At 33.4% G+C, this 18,818-nt stretch overlaps 1 pseudogene; it reads right to left on the minus strand.

Annotated features, from left to right (window-relative positions):
• Nucleotides 1-10,937: 10,937 nt before the first annotated feature.
• On the minus strand, nucleotides 10,938-11,413 carry LOC116638050 (annotated as a pseudogene).
• Nucleotides 11,414-18,818: the final 7,405 nt, after the last annotated feature.

Consider the following 18,818-nt stretch of genomic DNA (forward strand, 5'->3'; position numbering starts at 1 on the left):
GTACAAAAAAGGGTGCCTGGGTGGCTCAGTCAGTTAAGCGTCTGCCTTTGGCCCAGGTCATGATCTCAGCGTCCTGGGACTGAGCCCCACATCAGGCTCCCTGCTCAGTGGGGAGCCTGCTTCTCCCTCTCCCCTTGCTCCTCCCCTCTGCTCATGCTGTCTGTCTCTCTGTCAAATAAATAAATAAAATCTAAAAAAAAAAAAGGGGTGCAAAAAAATCCATGTCTGTCAATTAGACTAAAATGGATACAGTACATTTCATAGAGAATCAGAAAGACACAGCTGGGGGGTGCCTGACTGGCTCAGTTGGTATTTCACATGACTTGATCTTGGGGTCATGAGTTGGAGCCCCATGTTGGGTATAGGGATTACTTAAAAATAAAATCTTTAAAAAGAAAAAAAGTAAAAAAAAAAAAAAAAAAAAGACACAATTGCCCAGATGATTGTAGGCCAAATCAGTGAAGCTTAGAACATGTGCTGCAAGTTGTTAAGTGTTTGCTGATATGAAGCCTGCCTTTGATTCCCAGCCATCATTCAGAGGAGTCCTGACCAGTATAAAATTCGCTGTTCATAGATGAACACAAATCACCAGAGACTAGTGTTGTATTTTCAAAAAGCTGACTTTTTTCTCTTGCACCTCTGAAAGATAAGCAGATAATACCATATTCATTTTCAGATTCCAAGAAATAGATTAAATTATTTTGACAATCTTAAGATGATCAACCAAAATTTGTATATGTATATGTATAGGTAATAATGTATACATATATATGTCTGTATATATATGTATAGGTAATATGTATAGGTAATAATGGTATTTATATTGCTTAGCAACCAATAGCTTTCTTGATTCCTGTCTTTAAGTTGTAGAGTTAGAAAGATACTGAAAAAAAAGGAAAAGAGTGAGAGCCAGGGCATCATCTTTACTGAAGATTTCCATGTGGTTGGTTTGTGCAAAGGGGTCACAAACAATTAGTTACACATCAGCCACTCCTAACTCCATTTACAATTTTCTCTGGTCTTTAAATTTAACTCTATTTCACTTCATTCCATCACCTAACAAAAATAGATATGTTTTAGGGAGGTTATAAAAGTCGTCTTTTAGATTTACGCATCCTGGTAAGTATATCTTAATAATATCTACCTGAAAATGTAGCATTAAATTAATTATATCTGAAATGTACTTAGTGTCTGACACATATTAAGAAATAAATATTACCTATCATCATCATTACCACCACCATCATTATCAGAAGAGTAATTTAGTTAGCAAGAGAGAATTATAGACATCTATTTTGCTTCATATTCAAAGTAATGCAGTAACTTATTAACCAACAGCATAATCTAAAATTTGATACTTGAGTGATTTGAGCCCTTGATGTGTGGCTCTTCTTCAATGGAATTATCAGAGGATGCCCTAGAGAATTCTCTCGATTCCAGCTACCTTTCTCTTTGAACCTAAGTTATCAGTATCCCTATTAACCTTGATGGTTAAGATTAATCACCTCACCCATCAAGATAACTTACTGTTGCCTACTAGTGCAATAAAAACCTTAACTTCCTATTAAAGGAATCAGTATGTGTACACCAATGAAATACTTTTCACTTGGAGAACAAAAATTATAAGCTAAATGATCCCAATAAGCCAGGTTGGGGGAGAGGGGAAGCAGAAATGTGAATCATCAGATGTAATAGTGAAAAATATGATTCTTTTTTCCATCTCTTTTTTCCACTTTCTCTCTTGTTCCTGTTTTTTGTTCTGTTTTGTTTTGTTTTGTTTTGTTTTTTTAGCTCTACTTTCTAACGGGGAGTAAACACCATCAGGTGTTGCTACTTTATACCTTCAAGTCTTCAACTAATCTCTAAATATATTATCACCCAACTGGCTTCATTACTAAATTTTCAATATGTCATTTTATATAATAAGGGCCAGTGTTCCAATGTGATAGGGAATATGATAAGCCCAATGAAAGACGTTTTTTAAAAAATGTATTTATTATAGAAATAGAAACACTTCTAAAGATTCTGATAGAGATATGAAGATAATATTAAGTATGCCACAAAAATTGGTCAAATCCAGGAACTATCTCAGACAAACCTGGATTTAAAGTCATCCCACCAATGAATACATGGACCTCAACTCATTTTTACAGTAAATTATTGCATAAAATCACTAATTATTTGCCATTTTAAGGTTTTCATGATGTTGTATAAGACATTAAGCAATCCCAAGTAAGCTCAGACTGACAGTTAAGTAGGAGAAAGAAATCCACATCCCCAAAAACCATTGTTTCAAATATATTATATAATTCCAGATGTAATCAACCTTCATGATGTGTCTGCTTTGCATCCAGAGATCCTCCCTTGCTTTTATTTCTATTCAATGAAAGATGGTCAGATAAGCATACCGTGTGTGTGTGTGTGTGTGTGTGTGTGTGTGTGTGTGTGTATGTGTTTTTTATGACTGTGTCTTTTCATCATTTTGGATAAGGTTATTTTACATGCTGTACAATTCAAGGTCAACAGAAATTTTACTGAAATGACAGATACCTAATTTTTATGGAATTAATCTCCTACATTATGCCCCCAATAATTCTTAACAACATGTATTATACCTAATATCCTAGGTTCTCTATATGCTATCAGCAGGAATATATAAGAAATTTATGCCATAATGCCCTATAGGATGTTAGACAATTAAAGCCCTTTTAGTCTAACTTCTGTAATAGAGCCAAATGATGACTACAACCCAATGTGATAAAATGAACATATACTGTTATCTCTGCTTTCTGCTTCTGGTATTCTCTAACTACTGGAATAAGAAGGGAAAAACCCACATTTGGCAGTTTAATTGTTGTTTATCAGATCCTAAGGTTGTATTGATTTGCTCAAGTAAAGAGCACATGTCAGATAAAATCTCTGAATTTGAAACTGCCAATTAATAATCTTAGACTATGCCTCTATCTTCTTCCCAAAACCATCTTACTTCTTTTAAGGGTAAACATAGAATCATATTTTATGTCTTTGATGGTGAAACTAATCTCTGTGATTCCCCAGGTGAAGTAGTATTGCCTTTAGTTTATCATTTTGGGAGACAAAATGCTTCAATTTAGTCCCTCATGTTCAAATGATCATATAAGGATTAGAGCTGATATGAGAATTCTGTCAAGTGCTATTATAAATATATGTTTGCAAAACAGTAAAATAATTTTAGTTGAGATTAAAAGACTTGCTAAGTAAAATATTTATCACTTGACAAAGTAAGTTCCACTCTGAGCAGTGAACCACGGAGGTGTTCAGTTTGCCCAGATGTCATGGTGGGCTCAGAGCCAGGTTCAAATATTTTCTGTAAAGTTAATGTCTAGATAGTTTTGTTTCCTGGTACATATTTATTCTAAAAAAATAGCAGCAATTACATTTGAGGAATTCTAGTAACAAGATTTAGGGAACATGGCTGTGATGTTTTATGAAATGCTTTTTCTCATTTTGCTATCCTGGGAATCCAGAGATTCCAATTGAAATCAGAAAGTCCACTTAATTGAAGTATCTCCTTACAGAGAACAATTAATCTAAAATCACTTCTTAAAGACCATGATGGTCTCTCTTCAGTGGTTTTCATAATGACTTGTTGAGTGAATTCACTTCTGGGTCCATTCAGAGGGCATTGTTTGGGGGAACTGAGTCTCTTACACCTGACAAATCTACTCAAAATTTTTATTTCTCTGTGTTCTTAAAGTCTATTCCCTTCATTGTAATCAGGAACTTCTGTCATCTCAAATTTGGTTTTCATGGTCCACTACTAAATCCAAATGTGTCAACTAAACAACAAGAGTGACTATAGACACTCCTATCTGTTTGATCTAGCACACTGAGTGCAGAATATCTGCCAAATACACTCCTATTCATAAATTGAAATCAGACTAAAATTTTGCCCCACCCTAATTTAATACAGCTTTCAGAAACTATGCACAGATATACTTATCATGATTTTGTCCTAAATAATAAAATTTAGAACTAATTTATTTCTTATATGTATTTCTTCTGCTCCTAGGTTTGACTTTGTAATTGATCTACAGAGCATGATCTCATCTAGTTCTGGAGAAAAGAGAGAATATGAGACTGATGCTTGAATATTTCTTTCTCCTTGCAAATTCATTTTGTAGGAGAGGTTGCCAAAGTATCTCCAGAAAGTAGAGGAAGAAATGATTCTGCCAGCTAGTGAGATTCTTCATTATGAGATAACTTTCATGATGGAGTAGTGTTGTTTTCTTCAGTCTAGAGTGTAACACATAATAAACTCAAAAAATTTGTTGAATGAATGAATGAATCTAAACTTTCAAATTGCCCCCCCTCTTATTCAATCACTTTCCAAATGTTACATGGAAAACTAAAAGGATATGAATTCAAGTGAGACAACAGAGGATGCAAAATTTGAATTTTTGGTCTGTTATCTTAGCTTCGTGCCTAAAATAGATAAGACATTCTTTTAGCATGAGCATAGAATGTTTCTGGAATTTAACCCAATCAGAGAATTTAGAAATGTGAAGTTTATATCCTTTTTATTTAAGCAAATTATTTGAAAGAATCATCTGTCCTCTATAGTCTTTGAAATAATTAAATAGAAATACTTATTCGCCATGTCTTTAAGTCATTATCCATTCAATACAAAATAATTGTTGAGCATCCATTCTCTTCCAGGCACTGTTCTAGGCTAGAGGGATACAACAGTGAATAAAGGAGATATCTCTATGCTATGGAGCTAATATTTTAATAAAATGAAACAAATAATAAACAAATTGAGTGAATGTATGACATGTCCAATGCTGATATATGCTATGGAAAGAAAGAAAATAGATTAAATGGGATAGAGAGTGCTAACAAGGAGTGTGGGTTGCTCCAGAGAGTCCATTTTCCAGGTGATGATAAGGGATCATTTGATGAATTGTTTTATCACTGCACTCCTTAAACTGCCATAAGGCCATCCCTTATTCCTGACGGGATCTTCTCTACTTTTAATCTCCAATCCAGATTCCTTCTCTCAGATTTGCCCAGATATTCTACTTTTTTGCCTATAGTCACTTTATGTACCAGTTGCTCTATCATTCATGTTTTGTTGTGGAATATAAAGGGAAAAAATACTGTCAAATTCAAGGAAAATAAAAGTATTAGAAAGTATTAGGTAGATCAATGAAAGCCCAAAGTTGTTAGAGAAATAAGAATGTGGTTACACAGTCAGGGATGATACCCAAAATAATAACACAAAATTAGTCCATTGTCAGTCTTTTCACTGCAAAGGTACACTGCAGTTTCTACCAAAACTCCACAGTGGTTGGATGCTAGATACTGCTGAGAAAACTTACTATCGCCACCTCTAAAAATATCACCACTACCACAACCCTTGCAAAAACTGAAATCATTGGATTCTGTTTACATGAGTGGGATGTGTTTATCTCATTTATTCACATTATGACACAACTGTGACTTAGCTTCAAGGAAGCTAAAAATTGCTGGCTCTCTTGGTCAGGGTTTGGTCAGAGGATAGAACTAACCAAGATATTTCAATCTGAAAATTATAAATACAGAGAATTGGAGGCTTACCAAATTGTTTGAAATGGAGAATGAATGCAAAGTAAGCAGTGCAGTAGAAATGCAGGACCTGTAGGAAGCCACGCAAATGGTTTCTGCTGCCTGATGCAATAAAACGGCTCATTCACAAGGAAGACCCATAAAGCTTGAGTAAAAATATCTCACTGGCTATCTCCCATAGGTCACAAGGTTTCTTTGTATTTTTAACCACTTAATTCAGATATATTTGCTATGTAAAGAGCTACAACTATTTAATATGTACAAGTGATGAGTTTAGACATATGCAAAAACTTGTGAAACCATCACTGCAATCAAGGTAATAGATGTATCCGACACCTCCCAAAGTTTCCTGTGTCTCATTGTGGGTTTTCTTTATTTTGGGGGGAGGGTATGGGGGTTTTTGGTCTATTTTTGTGGTAGGAATACTTACTGGCAGACATTTATAGTAATCTATACTGGGAAATGTCAGTCTTATATCCTACTTCTCCATTGCTACATCCAATGGCAGAAAATAGTGACACAGTGGTATATTTCTCTAAGAAGCAGTAGTAAACAAATTATTGTAGTAAAATACAAACTATTTTGTAGTAAACAAACTATTGTTCAAGAAAAACCAGTAGTGAGGTCATCTGGGTAGCTCAGTCGGGTAAGCGTCTGCCTTCAGCTCAGGTCATGATCCCAGGGTCCCGGGATTGAGTCCCACATCCTGTTTCCTGCTCCACGGGGAGCCTGCTTCTCCCTCTCCCTCTGCCTATCTCTCTCTCTCCAAAAAGCACAAGAAATTAATGAAGTGATTTTTGCCAAGAAACCTGGAGGTGACCATTGAATCTATTTCCGTAGGAATAATACTATAATAAAGAGGGTCGCAAAGAAGAGTTTTAATGATATAAAATCTGCATAGGCAGAAATAATGTAAAGTCTATGAATAAAGGAACTGTATGCAGAAAACCATGAAATGATGATGAAAAACATTCGTGAAGATCTAAATACATGAAAAAATAATTCCTGCATGTGGATTGGAAGCCTCCATATTACTAAATGTTAATTTTTCCCAACTTTATCCACAAAATGGGGGCAATCCAAATAAAAATCCTAGCAACATAAACTGATTCTAAATTTTACCTGGAACGTAAAAACAAAACAAATCAAAAAAACCTAGAATATCAACACAGTTTTGAAGAAAAAGAGGAGCACTGGAGGACTCACATTACCTGATTTCAAGCCTTACTAGAGGCCACAATAATTGCACCAATGTGGCATTGGCAAAGGGAAAGATACACAGATTTGGGCTATATATAGCCCAGAAATAGATCTACAAGAAATACAGTCAACTGATATTTGACCAAGAAGCAAATTAAAAAAAAAAAAAAAAAGAAATTAAGGAAACAATTTCATTTACCATTTAAAGTATTAACTTACAAAAATCAGTAGTTTTCTCATATAAAAGCTACAGATAGAAAGATATATCAAAATAAAGGTCTGCTCGCAATTGTCAAAACTATTAACATCTCTAGATATAAACTCAACGTGAAATGAGCTTGATCTATGTGAAGAAATATTTAAAATATTACTCAAAGACCAAAGATGGCATAAACAAATACAATATATATCATGTTCTGCATAGTAATACTCAAAATCATAAAAATGCCATTTCTCCATATGTTTATCCATAAATATATAAAAATTCCAATAAAAATAAAAATGGTATTTTTGTGGGAAGGAGGTGAAACAGCAGATCTGGTTTTAAAGGTCATAAGAAAAAATAAATCCGAATGATCAGCCAAGAACTTACTAAAATATAGAGTAATAGTGATAGGGCAGAGGGGGTTAACGCTACCAGATATTAAAGCATAATATAAAGATGCATAGATCAAAATCAAAACTCTAGAAATAGTCTCTGCACAATGCTAAGATTTTGTATGTACATTTAAAATCAATGAGAAGAAGAGATGGATGATTTCATAAATTATGATGAGGAAACTAGACTGTCTGTCAGATGGGAAGGGAAGTGTTTTTTTTAAATAGAGATGATTTTCAGCTTTTTTTTTTTTTGAGAAAATATTCACCATGTATAATTGATAAAGGTAAAACTTATATATGTTATATTTATAAACATATAATTTATATATAATTTATATCACTTCAAGAATTTTTGAGTTCATATATGTTTAAAAGACCATATTACATTATATTTGGCCTAGAAACTGGAAATATTTTAAAGTTTGGACAGAAATGTAATCCTATATTTCAGGATCAGAAATTGAGCAGACTTCTTGCATGATCTGATGTTTGGATAGTTTTTGCCTTTTTCCAGTCTACAAATTCATCAGTTAAGTTGCTTGTATAATTTCCATTTTAGTTATAAATGATGCAGTGACAGAAGGGATATATGACTTCAGTTGGTGAGATGTTTTTCTGAAATACAGTTTGATGATGAAAATTTATTAGCAGTAAATAGTCCTATTGAATGTTAGTCATGATATTTTCTCACCCTAATACTGATTTTTAAAGGTTTTGAAACATTTAGTGTTGCTACATAAATGTATTGATCAGACAAATAGGAGTTATAAACCTCTAAATCTTAAAACAATCTATAGAATAATTATAATACTGGTTTTCCTCATTAACTTCTACTTTGACATAGTGTCACTTATTTCTGGTTTGTCTATATGTCAATTTTGGACATAATTAAATAAATTACAATACAAATAAAAACAAATTACAATAGTCTACTAGTTAAAACTATCATGATAAAATTGAGACATTTAAGTAAAAATTAAAAGAAAAAATATGTTTCACACATTGAGTGAATTCAGTTAAGTGTTTGTAAAAAAACTACAGAGAAATCACTGATCTTCTAATATAGAAGCAAACACCAGTTAGCTGATAAGACCTAGACATATCAACTAATTGAATCCTAAGCAAGCTCATCTGATCCTAACTAATCTTTACCTGAGCTTACTCAGTACACGCTCAAATTCTTAAATGGTTTCATTTTTAAAGAAGATTTGCAAATTATCATATTGCTAAGGAAATAGAAATTTGATACCTCGGCCATTTTTACCTTAACAAAAGAACCCCTTTTCACATCTTTTTTTTTTTTTTTTTAAGATTTATTTATTTATTTTAGAGAGAGAGGGTGAGCATAAGTGGGAGGAGAGAGGGAGAGAATCTTCAAGCAGGCTTCGCAACGAGAATGGAGCCCGATGCAGGGCTTGATCTCACAATCCATGAGATCATGACCTGAGCAGAAACCAAGAGTCAGACACTTAACCAACTGAGCCTCCCAGGTGCTCCCCCTTTTCACATTTTAATGAAAGGATTCACAAGCCAAAAGTTGGCAAATGCTACATTAGACTGAACTACCACAAGGGTTTTGTTCACAGTTGTGTTCCTAGAGCTTAGCCTAGAGCTTTGAATAAATGTATGAGGAATATATGAATGATTGAAGGAGGGAATGAAGAAATGAAGCTTCACCAACATGACTTGACACACAATAAACCCCAATTAATTACAAATTAATTGACGTAAAAAACAGTAACTTGTCCTAAATAGAATTTTATTATCAGTTACAGAATTTAAAATATTAATGGGTTCCTAATGATTTTCTCTATAGGTCCTAAGTTTGCAGTGTAATAATGAAGCAAATAATGCCCTAAGCTTTGAAAAAATTTGCTGAATAGCTCAAAGCTTATGTTTGACAGCAACAGAGCCAGGACCCAAATTTTCACAATTTATTTTTAATATCCTTTAATGTTTTTAAGGATAATTACTAAGTATTTTGAAAAGAAATTTTATACAGAGGTCATATTATTTCATAAAGTTTCAGTTCGTATCTATTTGTTTTATTGTCTTCATTATCTATTCTTTTCTACTTCCTTTTGTTTTACTATATAAAAAAGCAATTAAAGTTAAAATGCAGACCAACGAGTAACACATTTCTCGCAAACATTGATTCATATTATTGATTAGGTTTCAAGGTCTTCATATATTAAGGAATTAAAAAGTAGAGAAGGAGTTTTTTTTTCTTTATCCCCAGTTATCTTGCATGATGGATACAGTGTCATACTTTATTGATTAAGGAAGGCTATAACAAGAATTCACATTATACTTTGTATTTTAAATAGTCAACCTGAAATTATGTGTTATATGTCTTTGTTATTTACTGAGTTCAGAGACTGCTTTTGTTATCAGAGGCTGGTCTGATATATAACACAAAGGCTGGTCCAAAGGGAAAGAAGTTGGATATAGACATTTCTGTTAGAAAACAAATTTTCTGAAGCACCATGAATTAGTGACCAGATACTTTTGAATGGGATTGTTTCTTTTTTTTTTTAATATCTTATTTATTTCTTTTGAAAGAGAGAGATAGAGGAGGGGCAGAAGCAGAGGGTGAGAGAGAATCTCAAGCAGACTCTGTGCTGAGTGTAAAGCCAGATGCGGGGCTCAGTCCCACAACCCTGAGATCATGACCTGAGGGGAAATCAAGAGTCAGATGCTTGACTGACTGAGCCATCCAGATGCCCCAGGATTCTGTATCTTTCTATTAGGATCTTCTTAATACATGTGGTATGATCTTTAAAATAACCATTATATCTGAAAGAAATTTCCAGAACTTTAGCATGAAAGAGTCAATATAAAGAAAAATAAAGGAAATAAAGTGCCGTAAAACAACTTCCAAACTGTTCATAGAATTCCTTCACTTTTTTTTCTTATAATTAGAAAGCTACAAATTGTATCTAATAGAATTATAAGTCCAAAATCAATGGAAATGCATTGCCATGATTAAGCTAACTGCAATAGTAATTTCAGCTTTGTAAGCCTTATTAGTGACCCTTAATTTTTCATGTGCATATTACTTAAAAACATATTAAATTGTACAAGTATATCAGTGTTATGAAAACAGCTGTTCATGTAAGATTAGACTATGACCCACAAGGAAAGCCATCATAATCAAAAGTTAAAATTGCACTAATTTCTCTTTAATCTTTGTGTTACATTTCTGTTCTTCAGTACTGCATGAACTGTTTATTTCATAAAAATAATTATACTTGCATATGATTTTCATAAGAAAAGTTATTATATATCTTTTTAAAAAAATGGTACCAACCAGATATTACCTGATAAATTCATTCTCTTTTATGTTTAAGTAGGATTGACTCAAACTTCAAATCCCATTGCAAATGGAAGCCCACATCGATCATCAAGATTTCTGCAGATGCTCAAGGATATTTGTTCTCTTGCTTGCCTTTGCCATTGGATCATTTTTCTATGAATGTTATCTCTGTTTTTATATTTATTTGGAGAGGGATAACTCTATTTTCTTCAGGGGTGTGGGCAGATGTCTCATCTCAGAACTTCTGGAATTGCTTCCTGGTGCCGGCGGCCTTCCAGACTTTGAGCACATTGAATCGTACAGTCTTGTTCAAGGACTGGAATTCTCCCACCGTGACAATGTCCCCAATCTGGACATCCCTGAAGCAGGGCAACAGGTGCACGAACATGTTCTTGTGTGTTTCTCAAAGTGGTTGTACTTTTGGATGTAGTGGAGGTAGTCTTGGTGGATAACAAGGATCCTCTGCATCTTTATCTTGGTCACCACACCAAACAGAATCCACCCTTGGATGGAGACATCACCAGTACAGGGGCATTTGTTGTTAATATTTGTGCCCTCAATGGCCTCCTTGAGCAACTTGAAGCACAGACCGATGTATTTGTAGAATCACAGGAGCTTCTCCTCGCCATTTTCTTTAAGGAGGACTCTCTTCTTATTTCAAAAGATGGATGGCTGCTTTTGGTGAGCCTACTCAGTCTGAATATTGGCCATTTTCTAGCCACCTGAAAAAAGGATTTTTTTTTATATTATTGATGTAATCCATAATTCAGCTTTTTCATTAATCTCCTCATGTACTATGGCCATTTGCATATTCATCCATTTAGTGACTGTATTAAAGATGGAAGAAGTTATTCAAAATGTGAATAATTACCCACAAAATATCAAAAAGGTAAACAATTCATATCTAGAATAGGCAAGAAACTTCCAAATCAATAAGAAAAATTATTCATAATCAGATAAATACATATTTTAAAATGTATTTTCATTCTACAGCTATTGGAATAGCAGAACACAGGGGCACCTGGGTGGCTCAGTCAGTTGAGCATCCGACTCTTGATTTTGGCTCAGGTTGTGATTTCAGGGTCCTGGGATTGAGCCCCCATCTGTCTCCACACACAGTGGGGATTCTGCTTGAAGATTTCTCTCCCTTTCTCTCTTCCCTGCTCTCTCTCTCTTTCTCTCTCCCCCTCACTCTCAAAGAAATAAATAAATCTTAAAAAATAAAGAATAGCAAAACACAGACACTGGATAATGCAAATACTGTTAAGGATTTGGGATTCAGGAACATATCCTTGATAAAAGAGTAACTAGTAGGAGCAAATTTGCAGAGCAACCTGCGCTGATGAAGTTGCCCACCAATAGGACAGAAAAATTAGTTAAATCAGAGAGAGAGAGACAGACACAGAAATAGAAAAGTGAAAGGTGAAAGAGAAATTAGGTTCCTTATTCTTATAAAATCACATGGCCACTTGAGGAGAAATTTACTGCAACCCTCCGACCCATATGGTTCTTGGCATCATATCCATCCCCTTCTCCCCAGTCTTTTATCTTTTGTCTCTTTATGTATTGTCTCTTGCACTACACCTCATTGAGATTTCTCAAAATTTCCTGTTAGGAATGGCTTTATCAATCCTCTTCGTTTTTTCTTTTTAATTTTTTAAGAGCCCCTTGGCTTATACTTTTGGTCTCTTATCTTCTGACAGAGTTTACCTGGTACTTTACCAAAGGAAAGTAATTCCTTCTTAAAAATCTCTCAGCTGTCATGAAAATAGAAATTTCACTATTTTTGAGGTTATTTCATGAAAAATATTCTTCCATGCATTACTGGAAAGTTCTCCAAGGAATTAAAGATAGTTACTGTAATTAATATAAAGAAGCTGTAACTCAAAGTACCAAAGTACTGGTTTAAAGTTTAGGTGCATGCCATAGAATTAAAATTTTGTTTTGTTTTTAAACAATTAAAAAAATAAAATGTAATCTATTAAGGAATTACTTTTACAGGACAGATTGCAATAGAAATATTCATTCTGTTATATCCTATGAGTAGATTTGGGAAACAAATGATAGATTTTATGTATGACTCTGCACTAAACATAATTCAATCAAAAGATTCTAGGGTTCCTTCATAGGTCATCGTCCATTCCTTCCTCTACACTTAATATAAAGAAGGCCACTTAAATTAGCATAAGGACCAGAAGGTCTTCTTCCCTCCTAGACAGGAAAGAAGAGTTAATTAAAAAATACATTCCATAGGCTGCAAAGGTTAAATCACTCAGATACCCAGCCTGGTATCCAGCTTTAATCAAGATTCTCAGGAAAGCAATAGAGCTTTTCAAAACTCACCAGGATTTTGAGTCAGCCTTAAAACAGTATCATTTCTTTCTTTTAGATCAGAGCTACTCCGACTTTAATGTACATATCAACCTTTTGTCAGAGTGGAGATTCTGACTGATGTGATCTTAAGTTTTGCATTTCTAACAAGCTCCCAGGTGATGCTGATGCTATTCAGTCCATGGGCCATGCTGTAGAAAAGGCGTTAGTAAAAGTGAGAAAGATACAAATATTAGATAAATTATAGAGCTCCCTATATGTGCTTAGAGCTCGCTTTAGTTTAAAAATTTGGTCTTCATGCATTTCTGTTCTTAGATAATTAATGTTTTTTTTCTTTTTATTTTGACATGATAGATACACAGGTGGTTGCAAAGGTAGTGCAGAGAGGATTCACGTAAGCTCCCACCAGTTTCTTCCAATGGTTACATTTTACTTAATTATAGTGCAAGAGCAAACCAGAAACTTGACATTGGTACAATGTGTCAGTATGTAGTCATAGGTCATGTTTTAACACATGTGCAGATTCATGTAACAACAACTATAATCATGTTACAGAACTATTCCTTTACCACAAAAATATCCTTTGTGCTATCCCTTCATAGTAAAACCCATTCCTTCCCTCTACCACCCCAAATCCCTTAATACCGCTAACATGTTACTCATCTCCATAATTTTGTCATTTCAAGAATGCTGTATAAATGAATCCTCTCAATTTATTACCTTTGGGGTGATTACCTTTGGGGACTAGTTTATTTCATTCAGAATAATTCTCTGGAGATTTGTCCTAATTGTGTGCCATCAAAAGTTTTTTTCGTTTTATTTTTGAGTAGTATTCCACGGTATGAATGTACCACAATTTTGTTTTCGTTTTGTTTTGTTTTGTTTTGTTTTGTTTTGTTTTACCCTTTTAACTATTGAGAGACATTTTGGTTGTTTCAGTTTTGGGGGCTATCACAAATACAGTTGCTATATATATATATACTTGTGTGCATGATTTTGCCTGGACATAGTTTTCATTTCTGAGATAAATCTTCAGGAGCACAATTACAGGGTCATATAGTAAATCTATGTGTAGTTTATTTTGCAAGATGCCAAACTATTTTCCAGAGTGGTTGTATCACTTCACATTTTCATCAGCAACCTCTGAGTGATCTACTTTCTCTGCATCTTTACCAGAATTTCATGGTGTCACTATTTTTTTTTTTTTAGCTGTTCTAATAGAAGTATAGTGATCTCTCATAGTATTTTCATATAGCATTTCCTAATGCTAATGATGTTTAACATCTTTTCACGTATTTATTGGCTATCTTAAACCTTCTCGAGTAATATATCTCTTCATGTCTTTTGTCCATTTATTAATTGGATCATTTTTGTCTGTTTGTTTTTAATAGTTGAATCTTGAGAGTTCTTTATATAATCTAGATACTAGTCTTTTGCTAGATATGGGGTCAGCAAATACTTTTTTTTTTTCTCCTGTCTATAGCTTGTCTTTTCATCCTTTTAACAGGGTATTTCACAGAGCAAATGTTTTAAAAATTTTGGTCAGGTCCAACTTACAATTTTTTTTCTTTTTTGTTTCATGCTTTTGATGAAGGTCTAATAACTCTTTGCTACCCATAGTTTTGAAAATATTTTCCTATTCTATCCTCTGGTCGTTTTATGGTTTGACATTTTATATTTAAATCTATGATCTATTTTGAGCTAATTTTTGTAAATAAAAGATTTAGGAGTCTTCATTTTTTTGTTTATTTGTTTTATTTTAGATTCCATATATAAGTGACATCATATGGTATTTATCTTTCTCTGTCTGACTTATTTCACTGAGCATAATACCCTCTACATCCATCCATGTTGTTGCAAATGCTAAGATCTCATTCTTTTTTTTTTGGCTGAGTAATATTTATATATACACATATACTACATCTTCTTTATCTGTTCATCTGTTGATGGATGGACACTTGGGCTGCTTCCATATCTTGGCTATTGTAAATAATGCTGCAGTAAACAGAAGGGTACATATATCTTTTTGAATTAGTGTTTTTGTTTTCTTTGGGTAAATTCCCAATAGTGGAATTACTGGATCTTATGGTATTTCTACTTTTAATTTCTTAAGGAAGCTCCATACTGTTTTCCATAGGGCCTGCAACAATTCACATTCCTATCAACAGTGCACAGAGGTTTCCTTTTCTCCACATTCTCACCAGCACTTGTTATTTCTTGTCTTTTTGATACTAGCCATCCTCACAGGTGTGAGGTGGTATCTCATTGTGGTTTGATTTGCATTTTCCTGATGATAAATGATGCATCTTTTCATGTGTCTGTTGGTCATCTATATGTCTTCTTTAGAAAAATGTCTATTCAGGTCCTCTACCTATTATTAATTGGATTGTTTGGGGAGGTGAGTGGCAGGATGGGCAAAATAGATAAAGGGAATTAAGATGTACAAACTTCCAATTATAAAGTAAATAAGTCACAGAGATGAAAAGTACACCAAAGGGAATATAGTCAGTGATATTGTAATAACGTTGTAAGGTGACAGATAGTCATTACAGTTATTATGGTGAACATTGAGCAATGTATAGAATTGTTTAGTCAGTTATGTTTTACACCTTATAAAATATCTAGTCTTCAAGCTCCCCCCCAAAAAGATGAGTTTTAAGTCATGTTCCTTCCTTCTTTCCTTCCTTTCTTTTCTTTCCTTCCTTTCTTTTCTTTCCTTCCTTTCTTTTCTTTTCCTTTCTTTCCTTTTCCCTTCCCTTCCCTTTCCTTCCCTTCCCTTCTCTTTCCTATTCATTCTTTTTTTCTCACTATGGATATCCAATTGTTCTAGCATCATTTATTATCACTTCTCCATAGAATTGCTCTTGAACTTTTGCAAATTATCAGCTGGCCATAATTCTGTGAGCTATTGATGAGTTCTCTGTTTAGTTCCACTGACCTATAAGTCCATTCTTCATCTAATATCATACAGTCTTGATTACTGTAGCCATATAATAAATAGTGAATCTAGAGTGACTCCTCCTAATCTACACTTTCTTTCAAAAAAAAATATTAGCAGGGGCACCTGGGTGGCTCAATTGGTTAAGTGTCTGCCTTCGGCTCAGGTCATGATCCCGGGGTCCTGGGATTGAGCCCCACATCGGGCTCCCTGCTCAGCGGGAGCCTGCTTCTCCTCTGCCTGCCATTCCCCCTGCTTGTGCTTGCTCTCTCTCTCTCTGCGTCAAATAAATAAGTAAAATCTTTTTAAAAATTAGCAATTCTACTTCCTTCAAAAAAAAAAGAAAACTTGAATTAAATCTTGATGAATTAGGGGATATTTGACAGCTTTACTATGCCGAAGCTTCTGATAAATGAACAAGTATGATTATCCATTTATTTAAGTCTCTATTTCAGCAGCATTTTATATATAAGTCTTGCACACATTTTGTGAAATGTACATCCAAGTAATCCTAGTTTAAGCAATTGTAAGTGATATTATATTTTCAATTTCATTTTCCACATACTCAATGTAAGTATATAGAAATATATTTATGTTTTATATGCTGATCTTATATCCTGTGAACTTTCCCTTTTTTTTTTTTTTTGTTGGTACTGCTTTTGTTAGCTTTCTTGTCACTGTAATGCCAGCTTCGTAGAATAAGTGGAATGATGTTCCCTCCCCTTCATTTTTTCTAGAAGAAAATCTGTAGGATTTTTTTTTTTTATTTTATTTATTTATTTGAGAGAGAGAGAAGAGAGCAGGAGTGGGGGGCAGAGGCAGAGGGAGAAACAGACTCCCTGCTGAGCAGGGAGCCCAATGCAGGGCTCAATTCCAGACCCCAAAATCATGCTCAACATGCTTAACCGACTGAGCCACCTAGGCGCCCTGAGAATCTGTAGGATTAATGTTCGTTTTTTTTTTAAGCATTTGGTAGAATTCTTCAATAAAAACATCCATATCAAGAGCAGACAATTTTTTCAGAAGTATCAAATTATGAATTCAATTTCTTTAATAGTTACAGGGTTATTCAAATTATTTATTTCATATTTACTGTTATGTTGAAGTAGTTTGAACTTTTTGAGTAATTAATCTCTTTCATCTAAGTTATGAAATTTATATGTGTAGCATTGATTTTGGTATTCCCTTCTGATGTCTTCAGGTTCTGTAATGATATGCCCTATTTTGTTTTTAATATTAATAGTGTGTCTGCTCTTTTTTCCCTTTATATATCTTGCTATAATTTTGACAATTTTGTCAATCTTTTCAAAAAACTAGCTTTTGTTCTTAGTTTTCTTTTTCAATTTCATTGCAATTCCCACTCTTATTTTTATTACTTCTTTCCTTCTGCTTTACTTTGACTAATTTTTTTTTTTTACTTATTTGAGACCTTTACTCTTTGCTAATGTAAGCATTTAAGGCTGTAGGTTTCCAATTCCATACTGCTTTGGGTGTATTCCAAATATTTTGATATATTGTATTTTCATTTTCATTCATTTAATATGTTTTTTAAATTTCTTTTGATTTTTTTCTCTTTAACCAATGGATTATTTAGAGTTTCCAAACATTTGGAAGGTTTTCTGTTATCTTCCTGTTATTAATTTATAGTTTGAGTCATTGTAGTCAGATAACACATTCTATAGATTTAAACTCTTTTAACTTTGTTGAAGCTTGTTTAATGACCCAGGATATGGTCTATCCTTGTAAAACTTCTGTGGTCACTTATTTTGAATGCTTATTTTGTTGTTGGTGAATGGAGTGCTTATAAATCTTGGTTGATGGTGTTTTGAGTTGATATCATTGCTGATATTCTGTCTCGTTATTCTTTTAGTTTTTGAAAGAAACTGTTGAAGTCTCCAATTAGAATTCTTTATTTTTCTATTTATTCTTTCAGTCATGTCACTTTTTGTTTCAGCCATTTTTTTTTTTTAGTGCTTTACATTTAGGATTGCTTTGTCTTCTTAGTTGGTTGAATTTCTATGTCTCTAGAAAATTTCTTTGCTCTGAAGTCTAATTTGCCAGATATTAATATAACTACTCCTGCTTTCTTTTAATTAATGTTTCAATGGTATATATATTGTTCCATTCTTTCATACTATCTATGTTATCATGTTAAAGCGAATTTCTTGCATACAGCATCTAGGTGGTTCATTTTATTAATGTAGTCTCTCAATCTCTCTCTTCTAATTGGTATGTGAAGATCTTCTACATTTCACACAATTATTTATATGTTAAAGTTTAAATCTGACTTTTTTTTCCTGTCCATCCTCTCTGTGTTTTGTTTCTGCTTTATTTTCCCTTCTTTCCTGGAGTTACTTGATTATTCTTTAGAATTCCATTTTTATTTATCTATAGTGGTTTTGAGTATCTCTTCTAATGGATTTTCCAGTGGTTGCTGTAGATATTACTATATACATTATATAACTATATATGTGTGTATATATATATTGTTATATATATATATATATATATATATATATATATATATATATACACACATATATACTTTAGAGTCTAAATGTTAGAATGCCAAATACAATGAAATTTATGTGGAGCAAGAATCATTTCAAGCCAGTGACTATTAATAATGTCAAAAATTATCTAAAAATAACTTATTGTAAGTATCAGTGTTTAGCAACTCTAAATTCTAATTTATTTGGAGTACTTATACTTCACTTTCCCATTACTGTGGTGCTCAGGCAGTTAAAGTGAATTCTGATCCATAATGTCTTAGGGAGTCTTTGCCTTGAGATAGTCTTTAAGATGGAAAGTGTTTTTTTGTTTTTTTAAAGAAGGAAATATTCTACG

The sequence above is a fragment of the Phoca vitulina genome, unplaced genomic scaffold (genome assembly GCF_004348235.1).
Source record: "Phoca vitulina isolate PV1807 unplaced genomic scaffold, GSC_HSeal_1.0 scaffold15, whole genome shotgun sequence".
Lineage (NCBI taxonomy): Eukaryota > Metazoa > Chordata > Mammalia > Carnivora > Phocidae > Phoca > Phoca vitulina.